Source organism: Bos grunniens, chromosome 27 (genome assembly GCF_055505025.1).
Source record: "Bos grunniens cultivar Pamir isolate PY7600 chromosome 27, Bosgru_T2T1.0, whole genome shotgun sequence".
Taxonomy (NCBI): domain Eukaryota; kingdom Metazoa; phylum Chordata; class Mammalia; order Artiodactyla; family Bovidae; genus Bos; species Bos grunniens.
The window spans coordinates 17,680,419-17,705,938 of NC_141191.1; the positions used below are offsets into that span (position 1 = coordinate 17,680,419).

Below are 25,520 nucleotides of genomic sequence, written 5' to 3' on the forward strand. Positions count from 1 at the left end.
AACCTCCTGAGGAGAGGGTATTCTACCCTTCGCCCCATCACCTGCCACTGCTCCTCTGAGCTGATGGAAATGCAGATGCCCTTCTGGGAAGCACCTGCTGAGGCAGCCTTGAACCCACCCCGGGCTCCTTGTTGTTTTGGGGAAACCAGCCCCTCACTTGGTTAATCTGATCACTGGAAACAAAGAGGCATACCGACACAATCATCCAAGAACGAGTTTCTCAGCTCAGGCTGGCTGAAAGATAGCCGGAGATTATTAGGCTGGCTATGAAGATATCATAATGAACCTAGAGCTTGTCATACAGAGTGCAGTTAACTCAGAAAGTGAAAACCAAATATCGTCTATTAACATGTGTATATGGAATCTAGGAAAATGGTACCGATGAACCTATGTGTAGGGCAGGAATAGAGACGCAGACGTGGAGAATGGTGGATGCAGAGGGGCAAGGAGAGGGTGGAATGAATTGAGAGAGTAGCATTGATACATATATACTACCATATGTAAGATATACAGCCAGTGGGAAGCTGCTGTTTAGCAAGGGGAGCTCAGCTGGGTGCTCCGTGATGAACTCTAGGGGTGGGATGGGGTCGGGTGGGAGGGAGGCCCCAGAGGCAGGGCATATATGTAGACATATAGCTGATGCGTGCTGCCGTGCAGCAGAAGCTAACAATATTGCACAGCGAGTATGTTCCAATAAAAAAATAATAAAGATAATCACGTACAAAATAGTTTCAGAAGTTCTGAAAGTACTTCTGGCATCAACAGTTAGCCCTCATCTCTTGTGAGTTGCTGTGTTCAGTCTCAAGCCCATTATCATTTTCTAATGGACTGAAAATTGCCGTGAAAAACAGAGTGGATATGTTTGAAGCCCAAGGAGCTGCAGCATTCGAACCTTTTCAGCTTTAAAGAAATATAATCGAGTAGTTGGCTCTTTTTTTTTTTCCCCCTAAAACTAACAATTAGTGATCAGTGATATCAAGAGGAATAAGAACATCATAATAGTCTGCAGGAAATAGAAAACAGGAACCCATTGTTTACCCTGTTCTCAGTGGACATTGCCAGAGCATTGTTCAGAAAACTTTGAGCAGGGTCACTGCAGTGTAGTTTACCAAGGTTTCAAAAGCTAAACTGAATGATGGAATTTGTCCTTGGTACAAAAAAAAAGTGATTTTGAGAAGATGGTGAGGGATGTATTTGAGTACTAAAAGATCTTAAAATTTTCTATTTAGGATTTCTTAAAATGGTAAATGCTCTCAGTCATAACTGAGGCAAAAGCATGTTGGATTAGGAAGCCAATAATTTTTTCAGTTTCAAATAAAACTAAAGATACACATACAATGTGGAAATTATTTTAAGCATTCTTATCTCATGGCTTCTGGTTGTACCATACATTGGAGAAATGAATATAAAGTATAATACATTCCATTTTGTAACCATCAGTCACATATAACCATTTTGTCTTTCTGTCTATATTGGTGAGGAGCTTGATGTTCGACAGGAAGGGTCTGGAGGCTGTCTGCCACCAGTGAATCTGACACCACTGCCTTCAAGTAGCATGGTTACCAAATCTCCTTGAGCTACAGTTCTTTCTTGTGTGAAGAAAGTAAGAATTATTGCAGCACTTAACGCATCTGATTGGTATGAAGATTGAATGAGTTAATATACGCAAAGGTCTTAAGACAATACCTTGCATACAGTAGGCATAAGTGTTGGTTGCTGCTCTTGATATGATCATTGTCTCAATAATGCATGACACACACACAGTTAAAAACACACGCTTTGAGGATAAATAGTCCTTAATTAACTTTCTGGTTCTGCCCCTTATTTGCTCCTTGGTTTGGGCATGATCTCTGAGTCTCAGTTCCCTCAGCTGACAAGTTGCTCAGTTGTATCTTACTCTTTGTGGCCTCATGGACTGTAGCCCACCAGGCTCCTCTACCCATGAAATTTTCCAGGCAAGAATTTTAGAGTGGGTTGCCATTTCCTTCTCCAGGGATCTTCCCGACTCAGTCGTGGAACCTACAGCTCTTACATCTCCTTCATTGGCAAGCAGATTCTTTACCTCTGGTGCCACCTGGGAAGCCCACTTAATTACCATAGAGCATTATTAAGGGGATAGAAGAAGATACTCGGAGAAGGCAATGGCACCCCACTCCAGTACTCTTGCCTAGAAAATCCCATGGGCCAAGGAGCCTGGTGGGCTGCAGTCCATGGGCTCCCTACGAGTCGGACACAACTGAACGACTTCACTTTCACTTTACACTTTCATGCATTGGAGGAGGAAATGGCAACCCACTCCAGTGTTCTTGCCTGGAGAATCCCAGGGCTGGGGGAGCCTGGTGGGCTGCTGTCTATGGGGTAGCACAGAGTCGGACACGACTGAAGCGACTTAGCAGCAGCAGCAGAAGATACTGCACAAAAAGCCATACCTGGCACAAAGTAATCATCAGTTATTTTAAAAGTCAGGTAGAAAAAAATTATTTGTCAATGTAGTAATTGATCTTTGCAAACGTGTTCTTTTAGTTTGTGAATGGGGGAAAATGAAATGGATAGGACACACTGAGATTCTGAGTTTAATTTCCTTATAATTCATTTCAGAGAGCTCACATTCAGACTTTTATGGGGCTTTAAAAATTTTTTAATTTTAAATAAGAATTCATGAAATTGTCAAACAGATGGATTAAGAAAATTCCCAATCTTTGCTAATGACTTTGATAATGACTTTCTCTATGATTGGTATTTTCCCCTTAAAGCAACAGCATTATCATCATCTTATTTGGTGAGTAACAGGTTGATGAGGAAATTTATTACCATTAAAAGGAATAAACCAGAAGAAGCAAAATTAAAAAAAAGAGTGGACTTTCTAAGTCCCTTTAAGAGTCTGTCATTCCCTTAGCAAGTGGGAGGAACAGAGTTATAATTCTATCCGTCTTTGCTAAAAACAAATGCACACTAATTATATCCATTGACTACAATTTTGATAAGTGATTAATTGAAGGATGCTGCTGCTGCTGCTGCTGCTGCTAAGTTGCTTCAGTTGTGTCTGACTCTGTGTGACCCCATAGACGGCAGCCCACCAGGCTCCCCCAGCCCTGGGATTCTCCAGGCAAGAACACTGGTGTGGGTTGCCATTTCCTCCTCCAAAGCATGAAAGTGAAAAGTCAAAGTGAAGTCACTCAGTCGTGTCCAACTCTTAGCAACCCCATGGACTGCAGCCCACCAGGCTCCTTCGTCCATGGGATTTTCCAGGCAAGAGTACTGGAGTGGGGTGCCATTGCCTTCTCCATAATTGAAGTATAAGTACCCCTATTATAGCAATAAGTACATGGCTGGAAAAAAGATTCAAGGTTTGGAATCAGACTTAGCAAGCCCTGTCACTTTTAGCAAGTTACTTAGTCTGAGCCTTGATTTGCTTTATCTGTAAAACACAAACAATATTCCCTACCTTTTGGGGAGCCTTTTGAAAGGATGATGTGAGACTGTGGGAAAACCAGTTGGTCAAGCACCTGCTGTGGAAGAGTGTTTGATGTGTTGTTGCTGCTGTTTGCTGTCATTTTTCTACTAGAGTGTAGGCTCCTTGAGGACTGGCCTCCCCTTTAGAAACACAAATATCAGGACCTCCCTGGCAATCCAGTGGTTAAGACCTTGCACTGCTAACGCAGGGGCCTTGGGTTTGATCCTTGGTCAGGATCTAAGATCTCACATGCCATGTGTGCCCTGCAGTGTGGCCAAAAGATTAAAAAAAAAATTTTTTTTTGAAGCCCCATAAGTATCGCCAGTTCCCAGCACAGTGTCTGGGCCCCAGAATCTTCTGCGTGAATATTTATCTAATGAAAGGGATACCCTGCATGGGGAACTGAAACAATGATGATAATTTCTGGCAAGCTTGACTTGCTTAAGTGAAAGAGGCACTGACCAACTGAACCACTGTTCTAGGGAATAGATTTAAGTAAAAAAGTAAATAGCTTTCCTGATGACTCGGTGGTAAAGAATTGTCTTGCCAAGCAGGGGACATGGGTTCAATCCCTGGGTCAGGAAGATCCCCTGGAGAAGGAAATGGCAATCCACTCCAGTATTCTTGCCTGGAAAATTCCATGAACAGAGGAACCTGGCGGGCTGCAGTCCAAAGACTAGGACACGACTTAGTGACTGAACAACAACAAAAAGAGTAATTGAAAGACAGCCTCTTCCTTACACATTTAGAAGGGAAAGGCAAGCTGTAAGGGACAGAGAAAGGTTGTTAACACGGATCCCTTTGCTAGCTGAGGGGATTATAAATAACGTTTTTAAGTGAAACTGTCTATGTATCATCTATATTTTCTTTCTTTATTAGTTCATGATTTCTGTGTGTTGTCTGATTTCTTCTTTGATTCATAGGAGTTTTTATATAAAACTCAGATCTCCTGATTTCTCTTTGATCCCCAACAGCATTGCTAAACAGCTATACTCCAATATAAAATTTAAAAGTAAAAAAAAAAAAAAAACACTGGGGTACAGAGGATCACTTTATAGAAAATCACTGAGGCCAGAGTCTGAGAAACCCTGTCCTTCTGAGGCTGAAAGGTCAAGCATCAACAGTAGATTCGAGACCCGAGTTGGGATGAGCAGCCCCCCTGGGTCCTGTCGGTCTGTACCATGAGCTCCAGGGCTCCTCCATCACTGACTGCTGCTTTCTTTTGCTGGGAGCCGCTTTGATCGAAACTTGGATTCAACTCCTCAGTGAACTAAATTAGAGTGAATGCTATCCACAGTAGTAGACTCATTAAAGTATCAAGTGATGGCTTCAACTTCAACCAAAAGAGGTTTTCAGAGAGATAAGAAAACAGACACAAACAGTAGAGAAGTAGAATTATTTGCAATAATTCTAATGAGAAGGGATTCAGTGGGGGAAAGAAGTTAATAGACCATTTCATAAAACAGAAGTAAAATTTAGAGCTTCAAAGTTCAATACTATGTCTATTTTAATTGAGGCATAGTCAGACACGCAAGTAGAATAAAGTGATATTGGAATCAATCATCAAAGGAGAAGAATACCATTTAAGATAATTAGAAAAATGACTCAAAAAATGAGATAATTCTCAACAAGTAATTATTTTTATGAACGCAGGGCTCACTTAGTAAAACTCTTCTAAAAAAACAGAACCCTGAGTTCATTTAATAGCATTACATTAGGGTGCAGTTATTTGCCCAGTTTTACAATTCTACTCTGTAATGAATCCTACCTGCAAAGACAGATAAAGAGGGCTAAAATCAGGTTGCCTTTAGATTTGCATATACAACGTTGAGTAAGAGAAGAAAGAATTGGGAAGGTCTTAACAAACGCTGCCTATCACCTGTGGCCAAACCAAACCTGGGCTATAAATTGCAATGGCTCTAACATTCTGTAACACGAACTCTGTTTTCTTGTTCCTGATTAAGATCTATCCACTTGGCCTCTTTTTAAAGACTTGTGCACATTTGAACACACCTTTGAGACTCCAAACTGGACTTCTGTACCACGTTCTATTTTGGGTAACCACAAAGGTGCTGGAAATTTCAAATAGTAATAAACACCACAACCTACAAACTGAAGAACGTGATCTGGTGAAAACCTGATCCCCTGGGCTGTGGACTCCAGTTATTCTTTGGAGTGTTTGACTTAGAGATTTAGACCAGGTTAGGTCATCTTTGCTGTGATGATTTTATTCTTCCAGCTAACGTATTATGGCTCTTTCATTCCCCCTATAACCACAATTCAGCTTAACGCTATTTTTAAAGCTTGCTTTTTTGTGCCCCGAGATGGATACTAGGTCCTTTCTCTGTTCATATGAAATGATGCTGTCCACTAACTGTCTCCATGGAGAACTCGTTCCTATTCATAGGCGGAGCTCATCTTATCTGGATTTTAATTGAACACAAGGTTATCAGAGCCTTCATGTTTCATGCATAACTTGTTCAGAATGTAGTCATAATAATTGATTTATCAAAATATAATTTATCAAATCAGTGATAAATTACATTTATAATTTATATATAATATAGTTACATAAGTTGATATATTTATAGAAGGAAACCTTTATGTGGTGCCTTCAGAATATATTAGTTTCTTATGACAGAATCATTCGAGACAGACATAACATTGAATTCATCTTGATTTTTAATGCAATATTTCATGCATCTCCTTCTTAAATAGTAAAGAATCTTGAACACATACAAGGTGAGGAATGGTTATGTAAGTTTGCTGCTATTCTTGCTTCTCAACTGTCTTCTCACTGTCTTAGTATATTTAGAAGTTTTGAGTTTGAAGTGTCTTCCTACACATGTAAATTCTTGCACAGTTTCCAAATCAAAGTGAGCAGTGCCTCAAGGGCTGTGTTTGCCATTTCTGTTTCAACGAAAAATGATATACGTACAGTCATGAAAAGGCTTATGAACGGTCCTTGCTAACTTCCAGGTTGATGAAACAGGGCTCTAGTTTCACACACTTCAGCAGGCAGGATATGCAGGGTATTGTTTCTTATACTTAGCTCCACTGTCTGCTTCAGTGGTTTTGTTAACTTTGTTCTCAGAGGCACTAGCATTGGGTTAAGATATAAAACACAAGAACAACGAAGTGAGTAAATCAGTCTATTAACACATACCGATTAGTGCCCACACTTGCACACAAAAACACACTTAAAACTGAAACGTTCCTGATTCTCACTTACATGATAATCTCTGTGGCTCTACAAGTAAAATAAGTGTATCTCTGTCATTTCATCTGTTGGATATGTACTAATGGTTTCCTCCAAATGGATAAGGGGTATACACTTTGGGAATTATTACAAGATACCTGAGTAGCTGCGTGACTCGAAAATTGGAATGATTTCCACCTTCAAAGAGTTAAGAAATATATGGACTCGTATTTCACTCCATTTATCTGGATAGCCAGTCACAGTCACAGATGGTCTCTTCACATAAAAGAAACTTTAACGTTTTTTAAAACTGAAGTATAGTTGATTTACAATATTGTATTTGTTTAGAGTATACAGCAAAGTGATTCAGTTATATGTATATATAATCTGTACATATTGTTGCTGTTTAGTTGCTAAATTGTGTCCAGCTTCTCCAGGCTCCTCGGTCCTTGGGATTGTCTGTATATATTAATATAGCTATACAGGGCTTCCCTGGTGTTTCAGTGGTAAGGAATCTGCCCGCAATGCAGGAGATGCAGGTTGAATCCCAGAGTAGGGAAGATCCCTTGGAGAATGAAATGGCAACCTGCTCCAGTATTCTTGTCTGAGAAATCCCATGGACAGAGGAGCCTGGTGGGCTACCGTCCATGGGTTTGCAAAAGAGTCGGAAACAACTTAGCAACTAAATAACAACAATATATATACCTGTGTATGTGTGTGTGTGTGTGTAAAATCTTTCTACCATAGGTTATTACAAGATTTAAATGTAGTTCCTGTGCTACACAGTAAATCCTGTTGTCTGTTTCGTATACGGTAATGTGTATCTGTTGATCACATACTCCTGATTTATCCTTCCCCACTCCTTTCACCTTTGGTAACCATAAGTTTGTTTTCTATGTCTGTATCTTGGTTTCTGTTTTGTAAACAAATTAATTTGTATTATTTTTTTAGATTCTACATGTAAGTGGTGTCATATAATATTTGTCTCTGTCTGACTTATTTCACTCAGTGTGATAACCTCTAGGTCCATCCATGTTATTGCAAATGGCTGAGTAGTAGTCCATACCACATCTTCTTTATCAGTTCATCTGCTGATGGACACTTAGTCAGCTTCTGTGTCTTGGCTGTTGTAATTTGTGTTGCTATGAACACTGGTGTGCGTGTATCTTTTACAATTAGAATTCTCGTCTTTTCCAGATATATGCCCAGGCGTGGGATTGCTGGATCATATGGTAGCTCTATTTTTAGCTTTTAAAGAAAACTCTATACTGAGAAGCTTTCACATTTTAATGTCATGAATGTTAACTTCCTTATTCTTATAATAGTCCTCTGGGTGGGTAGAAAGCATCTCTCATTTCACATATAATAACTCTAAAATTTATTTATTACTTAGCAACTGGCTTTATTAATTTAGGGCAGAATTCGAGATTCCCTGGTCACATTTTCCTGAAATGAATGACTTGTGTAACTCAGCACTGATTCTGTATCATTGAGACTGCTTTCCTCTTTCACATCCCATAAATGGAAAGAAGAGCTGATTTTGGTGTTTGGTTATAAATATTCCATATCCTCTGAAAAAGTTTGAACACTGAGTTGGAGACCATGAATGTGGGGAAAAGCAATAAAAGATGTCAGTGTGATTTAAAAGCATAGTAATATACTGTTTTTAATGATGCTTATTAAAATGGCATTTTTAATAAACAACTTTAAAGATTTTCCTAATTCTGAAAAGTATGCTTATTTTCAATGCAACTTAAAAATGACATCTATTTAAATTAGAATGAGTACAGTTTGCCAATGCACCATTTAATTACCACTCAATGGGATGCATACATTCACCATCTACATTAGAAAAAAAAATTGGGAAATATATTTATGAATACAGTAATTGTTTAAGAGAATTTTCCACACTTCATATCACCATATGTTTTGTGTGTATAGGCTCACACATTCATGAATTAGGCCATTCAGCTTCATATACAAAGTATAAATAAACCTTAAGACTGTAAGCTCCACAGGGACAAGAACTTCTGCTTTGTTCACGTTAGTACAGTACTAATATAGTACTCACAGGAAAAAGCTTACTTGATCCTGGTGGAAAGTGAATGATGAATAATGCAAGAACCAAAGCAGTGAGACAGGCCATGTGATGTATATTGAACAACGAATGCTTTGGAAATGATCTTTTGAATTTGAAATGATCTTTTTTCCATCGTATTTTTCTTATTTTAAATGTTCTGAATCTATTTCACCTAGTGTGTTAGTGCTTACAGGTTAGGAGTCTTAATGGCTATCTATGGTTCTAGTTCCTATCTTAAAAATGTGAAAGAGATAAGATTGTTTTCCCTCAAAGTATCCGTACATGCTCTCAGAGCGGCCACTTCTCCTTTAGATCACAGTGCCCTGGTTAACAAAGGGAAATTGTTCCACGTGTACATAGCCACAAGACTCTTAATTCTTTTCGAACTCCAGTTGAACTGTATTTGATTCCAAAGTAGAACTAATCATTCTTAATCCGGAGGTAAAACCATCACCACCAGTAAACAGGCCCACTGACATTGAGCACAAAAAACTCAAACTGTGATCAATTTCTAGCGGTACATCTTCCAAATAGTCTCCCAAATAAAGTGGAGGCAAATTGTGGCAATAAAAGGAAATTTATAAAATATGTATAACCAGTGATTCATTTTGTTTTTAATTTCTATTGCTTCACTTTGCAACATCAGGTTGAGATGTCTAAGCGCCTTTGGTGCCCCATAGATTTCCTTCGGCCCTCACCAATATGCATCTCCTTATTTTGAAATTTTCAAAACTCAAGGTTAATTTAGAAAATATAAACAAGCAAAAGAAGAAAAGAAAATTTCATCTGCAATCTCACCCCAGAGAGAGAATCCTTATTTGCCTTCTAGATTGATTCCCCCCACTCCTTAATTCTATTGTTTGTTGATTCCCGTCTTTGAGAATAAAGATACTTGGTATAGTCTGGTAAATAAATATTTCTATTGAGTCCACAAAGAAAAAATATAGAGAGGAGGATAACATGGGAATTATAATATTTTGGGGGGAGCTAGTCAGAAGTTTCCACAAAGAATCAATCTAGAAAAATGTTAGAGCACCGGTTTGGAATCTAGCCGGCCCAAGTTTGATTCCTCCCTTCCCCACAAGTGTGACCCTGTACAAGATGTTTAACTTCTCAGACCCTGTTTCCTCTTCCGTAAAATGAGAATAATACCCTCATCAGAGTGTTTTTGTGAATAGTCAGTGAGAGGTATTTGAAGAATTTGGCAAGCTGCCCAACACAGTATGCATTCAGTGAATGGTAGCTAACATTTATAAGAAAACTTACTGTTATTTGACATTCCTAACTAACAGTTGCAGGTCACCAAGCTCAGCACCACGTGACTTGAAGATTAATTTTAGATCAGCTCAAGAAAAACATAATTAAGCAGGTAAATCTATTGGCAAAAGACCCTATAACACATTCTGGAGCAAGTCCTTTGGGATTGTAGGGCTCATTAAAATTCTTCTCTATTAGCTCAGTTAATGGTGGGATGGCTATTTGGAATTGGGATCTTTAAAAATAATGATCTCCCCCATTCTATCCTAACATGGTGTTTTCACTTAATAACTCTGCGAAGTTTGCCTTGGCATGAAATAATTCGGTGATAACCAGAAGATAAAAAAGTATGTGGGTTAGATTATTCTAAAAGCTTCTTTGAGTTTTAAAGGTCAAGTTTAAGAACTATGTGATCACGGAAAGTCTGGTGGGTTTTATACTAAGATGCTTTACACTATCTATCGTGGAAATTCATGCAGATAATTTTGCAGTAGATAGTTTTTGCCCTGGGCCCAATCCAGGTCTATCATGTCAAGACCTCTCTGCTAGGTCCCCTTTTCTCTTTCATCCCAGAAGACTTCTGATGGCAGAGTTGTCATTTATTGAGAGCCAGTTATGTGCTAGGCACTGTTGTGGGTACTTTTGCATGAATTATTTCATGTACTAGAACTAATGGGCCTATGACCCAGGCATAATATCCTCATTTACCTGGTTCCAGACCTGTGGTTGAAAGATGTTAAATCACACGCCTGCACTTACATCCCTTGAAGGCCACGCCCATGACTGGACCTTACTCTACCCTGCAGGCTCCTCCCTACCTGCCCCTGCTGCTGCTGCTAAGTCGCTTCAGTCCTGTCCGACCCTGTACGACCCCATAGACCCCATAGACAGCAGCCCACCAGGCTCCCCCGGCCCTGGGATCCTCCAGGCAAGAATACTGGAGTGGGTTGCCATTTCCTTCTCCAATACAGGAAAGTGGAAAGTGAAAGTGAAGTCGCTCAGTTGTGTCAGAGTCTTCATGACCCCATGGGCTGCAGCCCACCAGGCTCCTCCATCCATGGGATTTTCCAGGCAAGAGTCCTGGAGTCGGGTGCCATTACCTTCTCCGACATTATAACATGGGCAGATTTATTACTCATCTGATAATCTTCTTCATGTAATTTAACCAACCAAATAAACACAGTTTAGTATCTCTCTTTGGAATGTTTCAGGGGCCCTCTGAAGCACCCCAATATTAGCTAGAGGTCAAAAGAACTTCAGAAGAATTCTATTTAGGAAGTTTTATCGAAAAGATAGATTAAAAGGGTTTAGAACATTTGGTCAGATTTAGCCAATGTTGATGGGTGTATCATTTAGCTTGTTGATATGTCAGAATAGGGGTAAATACCAAGGCTCAAGGTCTAGTGAAAGTCAGCTCCGCCATCTTGGACCTAGTTGACTCTAACCAGTTTTCTTATGGCTGTGTCATTTCTAACAAAATCCATTTATCTAACTAATTGTAATCCAATTTTAGAAAATCCTGATCATGCATAACTCTTTTTAGTATTTTTTCATACCTTTTTCTTTTTTTTACTGAAAACACACTTCCTACTTTCCTTTAGCAACCTAGAACTAACTTTTATATTAGTATTTTATAGATTGGTGAGCATAAATACCAGTGATAATTTCTAAAACCCTTGCTTTCTTAGCACATTTTAGGATGGCACCAAACATTATTCATTTATAGTCCCAAATCTCTTTAGTTTCTCTGTAAAAAGGAAATTAGTGTTTAGTAGTAAATGTTTCAAAATCTTATTTTATTTGGAAATGACCTAACTATTCAATAGACTACCAACACTTAACACACTTACCTCTTTCTTTAAAAAAAACTGCAGGGACTTTGATGCAGAATGAAAGAAAATTTGTCTTTGACAAGGCTCATACAAAGGGAAAAGCAGTTATGGGCTATTGAAACTTACTTAATTCATACTGTTATTTACTGACCTTTAAAAATCAGCAACCAACAATAATGAGCGTAAAATTGTTTACTAAATACAATTAACTGGGACTTCAAACTGCAATTTGGATTTTTACAACAACCCCATGAATAAACGACATCAGACGGAAGGAGAATGGAGACAGATGGAGGAGGAGGAAGGGCAAAGCGGGATCAGGGTAGGGGATTTTGGGGGGCACACTCACATTCCTGAGTGTCTGGGGCCCTCTTGGCACCTGGTGCTATTCAGTGAGGCAGATCCCTATTCCATTTGTGATGAACTACAGGGAAAGTCTGAAACTGATCAGTATGTTGACACTGTTAGGGTCATTCACAGAAATCCATAAATACAAAAATCCAAATGCATCTTCAAGCATTGGCCTGGACATAGAACTGCAGGCACACAATCCACCCCAAACTCTCGAGTTATTTGGCTTATCTGAGAGAGTTCCAGATTATGCTTCCTTGACCCAGTTCCCCTTCCCGCATCCTCTGGGAAGGCTCAATCTTCTCACTTCCATGTTGGAATGCCCTCTTACCACAGGAAAGGAGGGGAGAGAGGATTTTCTAGAAGGTAGAAGAGAAATGAGGAGCTTTCAGATTCCTCCCACTTTGGGAACTTCAAGGGCCCCCTTGACATGATGCAGGGGTCCAGGTGATGATGTTCTGATGACCGAGGTCCTACCATGTGGAGTATGGGAAGGGTATGGCAGGACTCACGCATCCCAAGGGCCCCAGCCTGGGGAGAAGCTGATTTTCCTCCAACCAGGAAAAGTGGCTGCCAGTAGTGGTAGTCAAATTCATTACTCATCAAGTCCATTGAGTTTGATGCACAAAAGGTAAGCGTGTTCACATCTGATGAATAAAAATGCAAGTTGTGTGCAGGGTTGGCTTTATGGACCTGTGGTGCCTCGGAAGTAAAGAATCCACCTGCCAATGAAGGAGACGTGGGTTCAATCCCTGGTCCAGGAAGATCCCGTGGAGAAGGAAATGGCAACCCACTCCACTATTCTTGCCTGGGAAATCCCATGGACAAAGGAGTCTTGGCGGGCTACAGTCCATGGGGTCACAGTGAGTCAGACACAACTTACCAACTGAACAACAAACAACCACCTGAGCATTTATACCTGGTCCTGTGCTTAGAAAGGGCAGATGCTGGGTTTAATACTTTATGGTCTTCATCTTGAAATTATCAATAATTTTTGAATAAGGAGTCTCATCGTTTCATCTTGCATCAGGCTTTGCCTATTACATGGCAATTCCCATTTGTATGAAATTTCAACACAGATAATTAAAGTTTCCTGAAGTTTCTGAAACTCCAATCTTATGTCCCACATCCTTAAGAGATAACAGATCAAGGTCCGGGGCAGTGTTCTTCCTGTAATTTGCACCATCCTCTGTGAAATCCTTGAATTTAGTCTCACCACCTGCCCCCACCCTGGTTGTACTTTATACCGGAATAAAGGTTTTATAATGGAAATCTTATTACAGTATTTCACCTTCCTGTTTGAACTCTTCCAAAGCCTTCTCATCTACCTGAGCATGACACATGATGCCACCATCTGGCTCTGGTGTTCTTGTCCGTGTTACCCTCTCTCTGTCCATGTCAAGCACCCTGCATTCCAACCACACCCAATGACTTGACTTTCAGTCCTTAGAACACCTCCTTCTTGCTTCTGTGCTTCAGCACATGCTGTTTGTCAATCACAGAGCTCAGTGTGTTCCAAGACAAGGGCCCACTTACTCTTTATGCCCCATATGTTTCCTTGTTGATACCTCGGGAGCACCCCCCCACAAGCACAGTAGATCCTGTGCATGCCCTACATTTCTATGAATGCCATACTACTCTGAGTGAGAATCACCTATTTTTAAGACTGTTGAGCAGTCCTTGTTTGAGATGCAGCCCAAACACTTAGAAGAGTTGATCTGAGTGTTCCCTCACCTCTATATTGGTATTTGTGATACTCTTTGGTCATCATTAGCATCCTTTCCCTGATCCCTGAAGACTGTGAACAGTTCTCAAGAACTGAGTCTGGCAAGTCACCACTGAACTTGCAGAGCCTGCACAGCACATGCCTCTCTACTTAACTCATTTATATATACATTATTGCTAATAATATTGGGTTGGCCAAAAAGTTCATTCAGATTTGTCTCTAAGATCGTACCGAAAACCTCAACAAACTTTTTGGCCAGTGAAATACTGCTAGCACTTCGTAAGCATCTTCTACATGCTGGGCCCCATTCTACACACTTAACCTTTATAATCCAGTTAAGCCTCAAAAACCCTTTGAGATAATTTATTTTTTTTAATCCTTATTTATTTTTCCCAGCAAAATTGAACTAGTAGTGCTCATAACTTCAATAGGAAAAATAACTTTTGCTCAATACCAAACTACACAAAGGCATGTCTTTTGAGGAAATACATAAATGCATGGTTATACTTCTCTTATAGTACTTATTACTCTTCATCTTCTAATTATAAAAATTAGTGTTCCTGTCTTATCTCTATTACTAAACTATAAGCTTTTTAAGTGTCTTTCTGTTTCATTTTCTTATCTTTTTATCCATGCCAAACACATTGTAGGTCCTTGAGGATGCAATAAATGACAAAAATGAATGATATGAAAATTCAAGAATGATTTTTAAATATACACTTAAAACTTTGGTAGCTGTATTTGAGTCTGGTCTCTCCTTACATTGTTCTCGGAACTTAGCATCTCTCTCATCCTCTATTTTCCCTATCAAAGCCTTCTTTTCAGTATCAGATAAAATCAGATGCCAACTAATTGATGTGAACATACCAGCAATTGAGACAACAATCTTCAGAAGTCTGGGAAGAAAAGGGAGTTAGAGACTCTTGTCAGTGTGTGGTCAAGGCCAGCTGCAGGAACAGGGGACTCTAGATATTCTAGTCCACTTAGTTATGGACTCACAGTTCTGATGTGTTTGCTGGGCAAATCTAGTTTGAGGATAGTCTTCAAATTGTCTGTCCCTGACATTATACTTGTCAGATGCAATTCTGATTTTATTTCCCTACAGAACGCACTGACCAACTATATAGTAATCCGACCTTTTGGGAAGTGATGTTTCTTAATGTTAGTCAACAACAAACTATTCTGTTTTGTTGGCCAGATAAAATACTGTCACTCTGTGAGATGCATTACATAAGAGTGTAATTCTTACGTACTGATTTCTCAAAAAATGCTTTACTTTTCTCATAACACAAAATAATATACAGGGAGCCCAACAACAGAATGTTGGTTCTGTATATGAACTGTGCAAGTGTTTCATTAAAGAAGACTGAGTAAGTTGTCATGGAAATTGTTCTAATTTGAGACTTACTGGATACATCAATATTTCATTTCTGTACCTGCCATATCTCCCTGAAATGTAAGACATGGAGCTTCATAGGAACTCAGATTTTGTTGTAAAAGGGAATAGCGTTGGTCTAGGTCTTTTTTCCAGTAGTCATGTACGGATGTGAGAGTTGGACTGTGAAGAAAGCTGAGCGCCGAAGAATTGATGCTTTTGAACTGTGCTGTTGGAGAATACTTCTGAGAGTCCTTTGGACTGCAAGGAGATCCAACCAGTCCATCCTAAAGGAGATCAGTCCTGGGTGTTCATTGGAAGGCCTGATGCTGAAGCTGAAACTCCAATACTTTGGCCACCTCATGCAAAGAGTTGACTCATTGGAAAAGACCCTGATGATGGGAAGGATTCGGGGCAGGAGGAGAAGGGGACGACAGAGGATGAGATGGCTGGATGGCATCACCGACTCGATGGACGTCAGTCTGAGTGAACTCCAGGAGTTGGTGATGGACAGGGAGGCCTGGCGTGCTTCAGTTCATGGGGTCGCAAAGTGTCGGACACGACTGAGCGACTGAACTGAACTGAGGTCTTTGTAATAGTTAGAAGAGGAAAAGAGCATAAACTGAACTGTATTTCAGTTTCTGTCATTAAAATTAGAACTTGAATTTTCAAAAGAAATGCTTTTCTTCTGGTTGGAAATCAGAACACGTGACTTTTTCTAATTTCTACTGAACTCCTAGCTCTTTTAGTTGAATGACCTCATCCGATAGCAAATGCCTTGGAGTACTAGGACCCTCCTGGGTCTTCGTTGTTAAGCTCCTGTCCTCTCCTCCCCGCTGGGCTTTCTTTGGACCATGGAAGTCAGCACTTCCTCTCACAGACTGGGTTATAAACAGAATGCAGAGGAGTCTGGGAGCAAGGCAGTTCGTGAATGGAACACTCCCCAGGAAGCTTAATTTTATGATTGTAATCTTTCAGTTCTTGACAGTTGCAAAGTTAAATGTTAGTGCCAGGAGGAGTGAACAAGAGTTTCAGGGGTATGCTTTCCCAGTTCTTCCCAAAGGAAGCAAAAGTTTAGGGTTCAAAATGATTATGATGTGTTAATACATCACATAATAATACATACATCAGGTGCAATTATTTTACCAGAGAACTGTCAATATGAGAGGACATTTGGGACTTTGGGTCAAAAGGAAGGTGGTTTTCAAATTAAATTAGATTATTCATGGCTTTTTCATTTACTTTTATTTATAAAATGAGAATGATGAAATGCCTCTCTGCTGCCAATAAATCTAAAAGTTAATTTAAAATGTATTAAAAGCATGTTGTTCACTTCAGAAGGAAGGTTTCTTAAATTCAAGAAAAAAGTCATATTAATTATATAAATCAGTTATGTTAGTCTTCTAAAATTAAATTTATGTTTGAAAGGAAGTCGAACTACATATAGTAGACTACATATAATATAAAAAGTCATGTTTCTAAGTAAAGTCAGTGTCAAAGAATTCAGAATATATTACCAGTCATCTGAAGTTCTGATCTAAGAAAAAACCCTTTTCCCAAAACAGATTTTCAACAAATGAATAACAGTTTTTCTGGTAAAGGAGATAACATGCTTTCCCACATTTTTATTGTTTCCTTGATTGTCAGAGATACAAACATATAGTTAACTTGTTCACGCGATTAAATTCTGGGGGAAAAGTCTAAAGTGGTTTAAGTGAGCAGGAACATTTTTGGTCGTGTCATGATTTCCTCTGTTGAGGAGGTCGCATGTATTAAGAAGACTGGCTCTGACATTTAACTTAGTATGCTTTAAATGAAAAGCATACTAACCAAAAACAAACAGTTAAATCATAGCAAAGAACAACAAACATTTAAAGATATGTAAACTGAATTCATTCTCATGACGGTTACATGGAATCACATACAGTTTTTATTACCTTGATTCCATCTGTTTTCCTTGGTGTCAATTTTATTTGTTGAAATTGATTTAGCAGACTACTTGGGCTAATCATCCAAACTCATCTACTCTAGGCCATTCCCATGACAAGTTGATGGAGGTAAAATGGACATAAAATGCCATCACTCCCTCATGGAATTCACTTTCATATGGAAAGATGAGACACATATAGGGAAAACTTCATTAAAATTAGATAAAAATAATATAATTTACAAACTGATATGAGAGCATCTTAGAAGGAGCAAGTAAATGTGCTATTCATTCAGTCCCTCTTTGGGGACTAATTTAAGATCCCATTATGGAAAATTCCAGTTAAAATACGCTTAAAAGCTTCATGAATTCTCAGATCCTTCATTAAAAGTTAATACATGTAAAGTTCTTAGGATAGTAGCTAGCACAGAGTAAACTCCACACACAGTAGCCAGATACAGTAGCAACCTAAATGTCCATCACAAGATGAATGGATAAAGATGTGGAATGTGTGTGTGTGTATCTATGTACATATATATGTACACATACACACACAGAGTAATATATGGAATATTACTCAGCCCTAAGAAAGAATGGAATGTTGCCATTTGTGACACCTATGAATGGACCTAGAAGGTCTAAGTGAAATAAATCAGACACAGAAAGACTAATAGTATATGACCTCACTTTTATGTGGAATCTAAAAGACAAAACAAGTGAGTAAACATAACAAAGCAGAAACAGACGTCATAGATACAGAGAGCCAACAGGTGGATGCCAGAGGGGAGGAAAAAAAACAAGTGAGGGAGACTAAGTGGTGCAAACTTGCAAAATAAATGAGTCACAGGTATGAAGCATACAGAGTGGGAAATACAGTCAGTAACTGTGTAAAATCTTTGTATGGTGACAACAACAGCAACAAAAAGCTGATATATGTAAAGCTCTTCAGATAACAGCAGCTGCTGCTGCTGCTGCTGCTAAGTTGCTTCAGTCGTGTCCAACTCTGTGCGACCCCATAGATGGCAGCCCACCAGGCTCCCCTGTCCCTGGGATTCTCCAGGCAAGAACATTGGAGTGGGCTGCCATTTCCTTCTCCAATGCAGGAAAGTGAAAAGGGAAAGTGAAGTCGCTCAGTCGCGTCCGACTCCTAGTGACCCCATGGACTGTAGCCCACCAGGCTCCTCCGTCCATGGGATTTTCAGATAGTAGCTAGCACAGAGTAAAGTCTATGTAATTTTTTATTAGTAGTAGTATCTTTTGGATTGAAAAAACTGAGCAATTTTTTCTGCAGTTTATTGAAATCTTGTTATTCAGTTTTCATTGTTTTCTTGAGTTTAATCAGAGCAATTTTCTTTGGCCATGGAAGGTCTCCCAGTTCCTATGGTTTTTAACTTGAAAAAAATCTCCCAGATGGATGCCTTTTTCTGTCTTGAATTCTTTGTTTAACTATATTCTAAAGCCTTAAAATAAACCTCTTAATTTTTGTAACTCTAGGTTTTAACATTTTTATCTTACGCTAAAAAGCACAAGATACTTTTACTCTTTAGTGTTGATCGTATTTTGATGAATGTGATGGTAACCAGAGATTTTAAGAAAGTTAAAAGAATGGAAATCAATTTTTCTTGGTGTCTGAATTATTCACTAAATGATGTGTGTCCTTTGAGTTTTATCTAAGCTTCTGGTTATATTTCTGCTTTATATCATTGTTAAAATATATGAGTCTTCTCATCAGAAAGACTATTTTATTTTTAAAAATAATAGCATTTAAAATTTTTTCCATCTTTTTTTTCTATCTCAAGTTTCATGATTTAAAAAAAAAAAAAACAGAAAATCTTGTCAGTGACCTTTTAATCTTTAAATTCAAGCAACATTTCTGATCAACATTTGCCATTAGTACAACATCAAGGGGAAAAGTGTGATCCATTCATTCAGTCCACAAATACTGACTGAATATTTAATAAATTGACTTGTCTGCTACATGCCTACAAGCTTCCAGCTGCCCTTGCAAAGCAAGCTGAGTTGTCCCTGGAACTTTAATTCTGCGCAAGCAATCTGTACCTTTTCCTGTTCTTGCTATAGTCAGCATCTCCCTTTACCTAAACTGGTTCAAGCCGGTGCTCGAGGTGTATCAGCCAACACAAGTCTATTCACTCTGTTCCAGAACAATTAAGTTATAAAATTTTTATCTTCACTACTAGTAATGCTATGCTATTGATATATACATCTCCACATCTGGATACGGAGAGGCAAGTTCTTTCCAAAGTTATTTACCCCCATGGGATATAATAGTATTTATTCTACTGCAATTATATACCTGACAGATTAAGTGTACTTGTTTCAGAAAGTGCTCAAACAGTTCACCAGATGACATGGTTAGCACAAGAACAGCTGAAACTGTTATCTAATCTCTTTCCCTTTGTTAACTGTAGCGCAGAAATTTGAAATCTTTTGATGTGTGAAGACATCTGGATAATCTGTGAAAAAGCTTGCTTGCAAACAACCAAGCGTTGCTTTCTTAAATTTTTTTGGTTAACGTGTAAAGAGTAGGAAAACCTTATTAAACATTAAGATCTGATCGCAAAAGAATCCAATGAGACAGAAGTAGCTGATGTGTCCACAGGTGGAGGATGAGTCCTCACATAGTCAAAAGCTTAAGCATGTTTCTTTCGATCCGCCACCTCCACGCAGGACTAAATGTTTCCGAAGAAGATAATTACCTCTGACTAGAAGTAGTGACAGCGACTTTATAGAAGCAGATAGAATGAACATTTATACTAATACATTTTCTGCAACATGGCCAGTGTTTCCTTAGATTGTCTCATTTGCATATATTTGTGTAGATATATTAAAAAAGTTTCCATTCTTTATACTATTCCCTGCCTGGACTCTTAGGGATTTTTGTAACAAGTGCTCTTGATTAGAAGCCTATTTTTGGTACAGTTTGTTTGGCTTCCTTTTGGCTGATCCTTAAAGCCACATTTGTCTCTAGAAGACACCAAATTCAGTAGACGGTCAGAAGGCTTGGAGCCTGAGAGGTTTATTCTGCCCCTCACGTTCAGCCATTCCTGAAAATTGATCAGGAAAAGAAATCAAAAAAGAACAAGTATTTCTAATTGGTTGGATTAACTTTCCTACTTAAAGCAGAGGATAAGATTCATTATAAGAAAGTCTTTTTGGTGTGTAATTTACACCAGCTGTTGAGAAGACATCTCAAAGGAAAGTTAGAAGAATTGAATGTCTAGGTTACTTAAAAAGTCAAGATTTTAAAAAGTAAGCAACAGTGCACATTAAAAACCCAAAATATAACTAAAACTTTCAAATAATGTTCTTATTAGAAAGAAAATTTTCTTAAATTCTAATGTGGATAGAAAAAATTAGGAAATATAGTGAGAGTATGGCTAGATTTTTTTTTGAGGTAGGAAATTTTTCTTTGAAAGTGAGACTTTTGCTTAGAGTTAGGAAAAGTGAAAGATTTCTGGATTTGGGCTCAAATAATGCTTTTCAAAGGTGCAAAATTAATCCTGGATCTATATCATATCAGATCTATATGGGGAAGAAGAAACCACTGTCTTTTTGACTAAATTCTTGGTTGACAAAACTTCTGTTTTGAAGAGTAGGGTAAAGTATAATACGGTTTCATACGGATATATCATGTTGCTGAAACTCCAAATAAAACCCTCTTTTTGATGATTCTCTGTCATATATCAAATAAGATCATCTTAAATGAGCTTAATCTGGAATAAGGGTTCTTATCCATCAATATTTAGAACTCAATTAATTATAGATGTGTTCCCTTATAGCTAAATGTATGTATGTCTTAACTTTCTCAGAAATATAGATAAAGACATCTTGAAAATCTCCATATAATTCTTTGCAGTAACAATTTAGAATTTAACAGACACCTATTATTAAATTATTTGAGGAACTTTTAGAAAATTATCTAATACAATTAAATATTACATTACTTCATTATAAAATGCAAGGAGTGCCCTCATTTCATTTGAATGTCAACATACTTATATGTCATACATACATATAATATGTTGACATTCAACTTAGTTACTTAAAAAAGAAAATCTTAAACATGATACAGAAATACTATGGAATCATGTTTCCTGAAATCTAACTACTATATACAATATAAAATAATTGATTAAGCATGGTTAGTCTTTAAGACAACTAGAACCAATTTCAACTTTAGCTATTATTTAATTAGCATGCTATACATTAATAACAGCTAGAAGATAGTAAAAATAAGCCTTTAAAGGACAGCAAGATACTTAAGAGTTACTATATATTTTATGTTGATTATAAAGTTCAATGCTGGAAAATAGTGTAAAAAATATGAAATATGAATTTAGGTGGTTTCCTAAATATTTGGCTTAGTAATTACAAACATTTGGATATTTTAAATTCCCTAATCTTTGCTACTTTATGTACAAGAATTCATATTATATTAATTCCAACTTTGTCTTTTTAGGTATCTTAGAGATGAGGGATTATATATTTATTCATTCTTAATGTAACTTTTGATGCATTCTTATTTTTATTACAACACTGTGATTAATTTTCCATAAGAGACCGTAAAAATTTAGGCTTTAAAAAATAATAATCAAGCCATCTAATATAGAAAAAAGAGTGGGACGTCTCTATAACCAAACGCACACCTGTACAAGAGTGTAACAGTTCTCTCCATCACCCAGGAACTCAAGTTATGGAAAATTATAATGTAACTAGTTATTACCTGTAACCTTTCAGGTTTGCATGGAAAATCAAAAGAAATTCTGCTATTGTAGGCATTAATCCTTTGGTTTCTTCCCAGTTCATGGCCTCTACTTTCCTCTGACTTTAGTATGGAAAACAATTCCATAACTAACACTTTTATCATCAACTACTAATCATCATCAATTCAACATTAATTTTAAGTGACCTGATTTTAGAGCATATTTCTTATAGGGATATTTATTGTGCTTATTTTCCCCTGCAAATTCTATAATAGCTACAAGTAGAAAAACAGTATCTTCTAGATATTAAAGCTTTTAAATTGGTTTTATTTAAAACTTACATATTGTAAAATTTTCCTTGAGAAAATTCTGATGTATTACAGGACATGTATTCCTTCTATTAAATTGTGATCTTGAAGCTACAATTTGAAATCAGGGAAATTAAAGGCTCATTGCTGTTTTTAGATGTTTTGAGTTTCTCTGATCAAATGTAGTATAGTCGATAATAGGACTTCCGTTTCGAGATCAAGCCCATATTTATGGTAACTAACAGGAAAACAGTGAAGTCGAGGTTATCAGTACAATGTCAGAATGCCAAGTTCTAGACACTCGACCAAGTAGGTTCAGAGGTCAGTGATACTCTGGAAGCCCTTGAGCAGAGACAAGTGTAACCGGGTGTAGTGGGCAGGACTACGGACATAAGATCGGATGGAGCTGAAGCAGAAGGTGAGGAAGTGTCAGGGGAGACATTCTAGCTGGATTTTGAAGGGTGCCTGGCAGGTGGCTGCCGCTGTGGGGGTGATTTAAAGAAAAAATCTATACAGAGGAGACAGGCTTTGCCAAAGTTTGGAATAGTGCATTTGGGGAATTACAAAGTATTTGCTATTGCTAGCAGGTGAGTTGGGAAGTAGCGGAAAACAGTAAAAGCTGCGGAGTCTTGAAAGATAGGGATTTGCATCTCTGTGCCTGTTTCTCAAAATTGTTGCGTTCGTAACTATGCAGATGTGCTGTGCAGTAGCGGACCTAGACTGCTAATCTTTCAGAGCACATCACCTCACAGGTTATTAACATAGGGGAAGAAAGCACAGGGATAAAGTCTGTGCGTCCCTCTTCCCAGAGTCTGACTCCCGTCACATATGGTGCCATGCAAAGGCAACAGGAGACGACCTTCGGTACGTCACACCTGGTTCTTCTAAAGAATCCCCCAAGAAAATCTAATACAAGATCCTCTCTTGCTGCAGGGCTTTTCACTGTGTTACTTCTAAAAATTCCTTTTGCCATGCAAAGCTTCAACAGGAATTAAGTTGATGAAAGACTTTCCCCACCTTTCCTTTTGCTATAGTAGACTCACTTTCTTGGCTGATGTTATTTATAAAATTGGACTCAAAACTAAGTCTGTTAGTTCAACTTTGCTTTGAAAGTTAAACATAAGTGAAGTACAACGCTATCACCTCACTATTTTATCCTATACATTGTCTCACACACACAAACAAACAATATTCCTAGTTAGAGCTCTTATCATTAAATGTTTGGAGATGATTTTCTGGACTGAGATTGCTTATATCTTGAATTTTTTTTTTAATATTTCTGTATCTTGATTATTGGTGACATTTAAAAAAAAAAGAACAAAAAGAACAGAAGTTTCTATTCTCCTTGTGCTCTATAACTCTCTTATCTGAGGGCATAATGACATTGCTCTATTTGTGAAACAGGTGATGTACACTCATACATAACTATGAAAATTATATTATCATACTTAAAAGGTTTATCCTATGTCATTCACATGTTGGGTAAAAGGATAGCAAATAAAGATATATTTCTTAGAAGTAGATCTCAGATCCTATTTATTTTACACTTCATGGTAGATTTCATCTTTAGCACTTACAGGTTTTTATTCAACATTTTCAACACAATATTTTTCCTTAAATATTTTTTATAGCATTGTAAATGATCTGACATTTTCCAATACACCAACAGAACTGATTTACCTAAAACTGAAATGTTGCTGAAATAGAACTTAATCATTATTTGATCATTTCCTTACCAGGAATTTCGATTTGACTGACCAATTTCAACCCACAGTAACAGCTTTGTTCCTAAGAGATTATACTCAGTAAGGAGCAATTCCTACTGCAATTCAAAATCTGTGCTATTATCATGTAGCAATGGATAGCAAACATCCACTGCAAATATTAGTACATCTGTCAGAGGAGTGTTGTGTTTTTGGTTTCACTCTCTCTCTCTCTGAAACCTATCTGCTTGTGAGAAAAGTTGTGCAATAAAAGAAGTTTTACTGTCACATAGTAATGCTGTGCTTGAACTCAATGCAGCGATTCACTTCCTTTCTTTGCCTGGATTCCAAGCTAAGGCGCACAATGAGGGTGTTGTGTTCTGGGCTAGCGTGGCATGCATGATACTCAGGGAGGACGTGTGAGTAGCTTCCAATACCTACACTATTTGCTTTACAACTACCCCCAACTAAATCAAACAGTTCACCAAGACTCTGCTCAGAGTAAGCAGGGGACACGATCCTCTGGCTGTTATGACCTACATAGGGAACAGACTTCCTTAATGTAAATATATAGAGAGGTGTGTTAAGAGTTAAATACATCATTTCAGAGGCTTAAAAATAAATGCTTCACGGTTTTCCAGCCCTGATTTTCAATGTAATTGTCTTAATGTATGTCAAAGTGCAGGTTATAAAGCCTCCATTGTTTCTAAAGGAGAAAGGTTGTTGATTATGAAGGTTGTCCAAAAGGACAAGCCATCATGGTGTGTTAGAACAGCAAATTTTTATCTGAAACCCCAAGGCATTAGGCATTTTTTTAAAAAATCGCTATGATTTCTAGAACCTGAACTTATACTAAAAAAATTCTGTCTCTGACACTATTTTATGTGTGTGTATGTGTGTGTATGTGTCTGTGTGTGTGTTGCCTTGGTAAAGCCAAAGAACCAACAATGAATGTAAACGTCTAGGTGAAGTTTTCCCAGAGTTATTGTTATGCTGTATTGGAGAAAGGACAAAAAGGCTTACCTCTGTCAGTCAAGTGGCTACACGGGGACCCTCCTTCTCAGCCTCGGCCTCAGTGTGCAGGCAGATGCTCTCTGAGCCAACAATCTGTTAACAGGAAGCAGGTAAACCCGAGCGCGTCCGCCCGCGTTACAGTCCAGTGCCCATCGGAGCACACACCTGCTTCTTCAGACCTGCCACTCATACGCAACAGCCACGCAGCGGACCGGTGTTTGCAGCCGGAAACACCTCCTGCGGGGTCAGTAGTTTTCAGGGTAAGCAGCTAGAGAGCTGCCGAGATAACACTGCAGGCCAGGCGAGCCTTCCCAAGACAAAAACCTTTCCTGCTGTGTGATAGCAGATAGGCAGTGTTATCTCCTTGCATTCCACGTTCTCAGATCAGCTACTAGGAAAAGCAGTCAACAGCTTGTCCAAACGGCAGCTGGCAGGCATGCCTGGCCGTGCTAATTGTATACTAACATGCCCACCGCTTCTCTCTTCCCTCAAATAGATTTTTTTTTTTAAATGCTCCTTCCAGGGTAAAGCTCAGCAGAATGTGCCACCCTGTTTTCCATAAGTAAAATG

The 25,520-nt window shown here is 38.3% G+C and overlaps 2 protein-coding genes across 27 annotated transcripts in view; one reads left to right on the forward strand and one right to left on the reverse strand.

The window, feature by feature from the left end:
* The window catches only part of SORBS2 (sorbin and SH3 domain containing 2), a 217,479-nt gene extending 192,375 nt beyond the window's left edge, over positions 1 to 25,104 (reverse strand). For all 25 annotated transcript variants that reach the window (XM_086380099.1, XM_086380113.1, XM_086380105.1 and 22 more), the window contains exon 1: positions 24,960 to 25,104. The gene's annotated coding sequence lies outside the window, so the exon portion shown is untranslated. The remainder of the gene's footprint in view (positions 1 to 24,959) is intronic.
* TLR3 (toll like receptor 3) overlaps positions 22,587 to 25,520 on the forward strand; it is a 189,350-nt gene continuing 186,416 nt past the window's right edge. Inside the window, exon 1 of one of the 2 annotated variants that reach the window (XM_086380120.1) lies at positions 22,587 to 22,651. The gene's annotated coding sequence lies outside the window, so the exon portion shown is untranslated. The remainder of the gene's footprint in view (positions 22,652 to 25,520) is intronic. The other variant, XM_086380122.1, reaches the window with a different exon arrangement.